Source organism: Oryzias melastigma, linkage group LG13, assembly GCF_002922805.2.
Source record: "Oryzias melastigma strain HK-1 linkage group LG13, ASM292280v2, whole genome shotgun sequence".
Classification (NCBI taxonomy): domain Eukaryota; kingdom Metazoa; phylum Chordata; class Actinopteri; order Beloniformes; family Adrianichthyidae; genus Oryzias; species Oryzias melastigma.
The window spans coordinates 27,338,262-27,343,345 of NC_050524.1; positions in this window are offsets into that span (position 1 = coordinate 27,338,262).

A 5,084-nucleotide genomic window follows, 5' to 3' on the forward strand; every position below is an offset into this window, starting at 1 on the left:
AACAGGCAAAAGAAAATAATAAAGAATCAGCTCCCATCATTTGAGAGCCACTCTTTCAACTCCCTACCAGAGCATGACTATCACTGGCTTGTACATTTGAATGGGAGGGTCAGAATTTGGCATAAGCTACATGAAAGCATGGCTCCATCCTGCCACCTGGTGGTGGGGTAATGGTGTGGGAGATATTTTTGGCATATTTTAGGCCCCTTAGTACCACTTGAGCACGGTGACAGTGCCACAGCCTACCTGAGTATTGTTGACAATGAGTTCACTGGACTCAAACAGCCTCCAGAATTATCAGATCCCAACTCAGTAGATCAGCTTTGGGATGTGGTGGAACGGGAGATCGGCATCATGGATGTTCAGCCGACAAATCTGCAGCAACTGTGTGATGCTATTGTGTCAATCTGGACCAAACTCTGAGAGGAATGTTTCCAGTACCTTGTTGAATCTACGCCACTAAGAATTAAAGCAGTTCTGAAGGCAAAACCTGGTACCAAATAAAGTGGCTGGTGAGTGTATTTGAGAAAGTATAATTTAGCGAACAGATATTCTCCTGGTTGCCCTTACAGTGTTTAACTGAGCTGGATATTCCCTCGTATTCTTCTATTTAAAGGTAATATTACTCCATATGTTGTATTGGAAGGCTCTTGACTGAAATAGAATTGATTGAACTGGATCTAATTTGGCATGGTTAGATTTTTCCTTCCTTTTACCTGGACTTTAACACAAATCCAGGTGTGAACTGGTGCTTAATAATTAAATGAATCCATGTTTAGGTTGCATTTTTTTTTTTTTTTGCCTGCTAACTGTATTTGAAATTTAGAAGAAATGTCAATGAAAAAGGATGCCAGAAAATGTTAAATCCAGAGCAGACTTGATGCAGATTGAATCAAAGTACTCGGTTTTTTAGCTTAAACTATTTCTCAACCTATTCTTTCTGTCTCGTGTGATGCTTTATCGGGAGCTCTTCATCTCAATGCTTTCATTTGGACAGTGGTGATCATTAAACCCCCCATCAAAGTAGACAAAGTGCCCACAGCTAGTCCATGCCTCAGGCTATGATTTCAGAAATAACTAAACGGTCAAGTCATGATTGGGGTGATTTCTCCTGTTGGAGAAATGTTATAAATGACTACAAAAGCATGGAACAAAAGATTAAAAAGGGTTTCTTTTTATCTATCATTAAAAATGCACATTATTTTAAAAAAAATGTTAGGCAGGTGAGTCACAATGGGAAAATAAAATTAATCAATAAAATTAGAGTCAGATTCATGTGATCAACCATCAGAAATAGCTGTCAGAAGTTGTAGAACATTCCAACCATCAAGGTTATTTTTTTGTTTAGGATGTAAAGGTCCAATAAATACCTTGGGTTAGTACAAAAGTAGCTTCAGAACATCAAATGTTTTAAAATAGTTTTGAAACATGAAAACTTGGGCATGTTTTCATTTCACAATAAAACCTTTACTGGCAAAAGGAAAAAGATGAACAGTTTTTTCTTCTCATGTGTAGTAGAGGCTGATGAAATAATTAACCTGTCAGTGAGCACAGTTTCTATGAACAACTTTGGGGGAACCCTGACAGAAAAGGTCTGGCCGATTCAAAGTCACAACGAAATCAGAGGACAAGAGAGTTAACACCTGTACGACAGACGGTTCATGGGACAACATCTGTGAGAACAGCTTCATTATTGTAGAAAGTCAAGCTCAGGTTTGACAATGAAAAAAAAATGTGTTGTAAAGAAAAGTTGCAACAAGCAAGGCTTTGCTGAGATATATATATATAAGGAAAATTGGCTTTTCAGAACCAGTAAACACTGGACCACTGCAGACTGGAAGGACATCAACTGTGAAACATGGAAGGGGGAGTGTGGTGGTATGGGCCTGGATTCAGGGTTTGACTTGTGTGCTCTAAAGTTAGAGGGATCCTGAACAAGTCTTCACAGCATTCTGCTGCAGCATGTGGTTCCGTCTGATGTGTGTCTTGTTGGTTAGAGAGTTTATAACAGGATAATGACCCAATGAGTAACCCAGAACTTTCTAAAGCCCAAAGAAAAACATGGTTAAATTGAGGATTTGGAGTTACCAGCCGAGTCCCTAGACTTAAACCCCATTAAGTAAAACAACTTGAAAGCAAAAATTTTCTGAACCCTCTGCAGGACACCTGAAACAAAAAAATCTTGATTTTTTCTTTTTATTTATTGTAAGAAAAAAATCCAGAAGTGTGTTCAGTTGTTTTATCTGAAGAGGACTTCTTTGATGAATGAATAGCTTAGAGTACATTTTGGTCTGTAAATTGATTGCAGAAATGTCACTTGCTTCTTTGTACTACTTTTTATTTCAGAATACAACAAGAAAACTAAACTCAATATTTATAAAAAACAAAAAAAAGAAGCTTAATGGTGGGGTGAAAATATGTTAAAACAAGGAAGCAAACAGGTAAACTAAAAAAAAAAATTACAAATAGAAATCAAACTGCATGATACCATATATTGTATTTTACACATCTGTATATTATTTCTCCATGTGTTATGTTATGGAGCTGGACATGGAAAAAAAAAAGCCACGTGGAAAAATGAAGAGTTTACTAAAGACTCAAGTAAACGTTTCGGGGCAGCTGGGACGAGGTCTCATCAGTAGGCATAGCATCCAGTTAAGTGGACACTTGATGAGGGAGAATCCAGGGATCATGAGGTAGACGTACAGGCGAATGGTGATATGTGAAGCTGGATCCCAGGTCAGAACTAGCATCCAAATCCAGGTCTAATAAACATAGCTGGTGTCACAACAAACATCTGTTTAGAAAGGCAACACTCCGATCCGTAATCCAAAACCTCAAGTGGAGCGCAGAAACCTTGTCAGGGTGTGAACAGGCAGACTTGAAGACAGACAGGTAAACTGGTCAGAGACTAATAGACTTTACTTTGACATGGTTCACTGAGACGATCTGTCAGAGACTGAATGACAGCATGAAGTTGAACATGAAGGACATCTCCCAGGTTAGTCTGATGACAGTAATTACTTCAACCAGAACCAACTGGTGAGGAGGAGCAGTGAATGAACCACATGACATCATGGTTGTGTCCAGATTACTCAATACTCCATCACCCCTAAAAGACTATATAGTGCAGGACTATCCAGTGTCCTGGATCTTCATACAATTCAAACACGTGCTTATAACTTCTTTTATTTTTTTACTGAAAATATGAAGTTACCCGTTGCTGAGGTAAAAACCTAATGAACATTTTACAAGCACAATTTATAGATTAACTAATGATGAAAACTTGGATGATATCTAAAAGGTCATTTACATTTTTATTTTTAATGAAAAACTGTTCATACACGATCCATAATGTGCAATCTAGTGACCATTGTTGTTGTTTTTTAATGCAAAATTCAACATTTCTTTACAAGCGAGGATCTGAGTCTTTTACTATTTTCAAATAACAATTTGACCAGATGATAAATATAGGAAGCTGCTATATATCTATTGATATTTTTTATCCTTATTGCTGGCATTTTTTTAAAATTAGTTTTAAACTATTTTCAGAAAATTTGAATTTTTACAAAGCAAAGATATTTCTCAACAATGAACATTATTATTACTCCACCATCCTCATATAAGCTTGTATTGGATTGCTGCTGCTTTAGCTAAAACTGAATTCTGCCATTGCCATAGTCTGTGGAGATCACTGGCTAAAGGTGTGAAATAGTCAAACAAGAAGTAATTGTTTGATGACAAGATTAAGAGAAATAGTCTCAATTTTGAAAATAAAAAAGTTTAAATAATGGACTTTTAAACTGCAAAGTTGGGCTAAAACTAATCTGCATGTTGAACTCCCCGCCACAAAATGTAAATTAACTGAAAAAATATGTCTAAAGAACCAACTCAGTACAATAAAATAAAATATGAGAATCTGTTTCACAACTGAGTGTTATTTATACTGTGTTAATGATTTAATAGTTTCCTAATTTTCATCCCGAAACATTTCTCTGTGAGTGTATCAAATTTTTAAATCTGACATCTGAAAGCACAGTGGAGAAAAATAACAGCAGATATTGAATCAGACATGCAGTTTATCTTATGAGTGTAAACAGACATTCTAGGGGAAAAAAAACCCCATTTAGTACATTGCACATGTAAAAACTATTAAAACACACTACTCTAAAAATTAAAATTACAAAAGCATTCTGTTTGAAAAAGTTCTTCTTTTCTTGCTTCCCCTAGTATTTTGTCTGGAGTTTATTTGAAGTCTTCACAAAGCTGCAGCCAGTCTCTCCAATGCATATTATGTAAGACTGACAAACTATAATAGATAATAAAACTTTCCTTGTTTCCAAGAATTTCGAGGATGAACATGCAAAAAAACCAAAATGGGTTAATCATTATCCTTTACAGAAGATGAGAGTCCACTTAAAGCGGCAATCGTTGGTTTATCTGCTCATTTTATAAGCGTTTATTTAACGTGGTTACTGTCGTGAACTCTCAGGGGTGTTCATGAGTACTAAGTCCATCTGCTTCAAAACATGCAGCGAATCACGGCAGAGATAAAAGGAGGGGGCTCACCTGAAACTCTTTAGATCACCTGTCAGAGAAGAGATGTAGAAGATTTCAGCAATAACTGTAAATGTTTTTTTTCTCTCAAAAGCTGGACAAATTTTGCACTTGTATCTGCTTTTGCTGGGCAATAAAAGCAAACCTTCTACGTCCCCTAAAGAATTGTACATTAGTTCCACAATTTGATGGTAAACTTTTATTTATTTATTAATTCAGTTGATAATAATTTGTTCAATTTATTTATTAAAGTTTGACAATAAAAAGGGCCTCATAAACCAAACCGATGAAGCAAAAGTGTAAAGAAAATGATCTGGTAGCCTGGGCTGTGGGGAGTCCTCTGTGAGGAGTGCTATGATGGGATTTCAAGGGTGGGTTGCTATAGTTTTCTGTATCCTTTGCATCTCTTGGGCTTCCCTGCAGCATCGCCTCCACCTTCAGATGTATTAATACTGATGGACACATTTGACAGAACATCTGAGTAAAGGATGTCTTTCATGTATGATTACATCATGGATTGTGTAGGG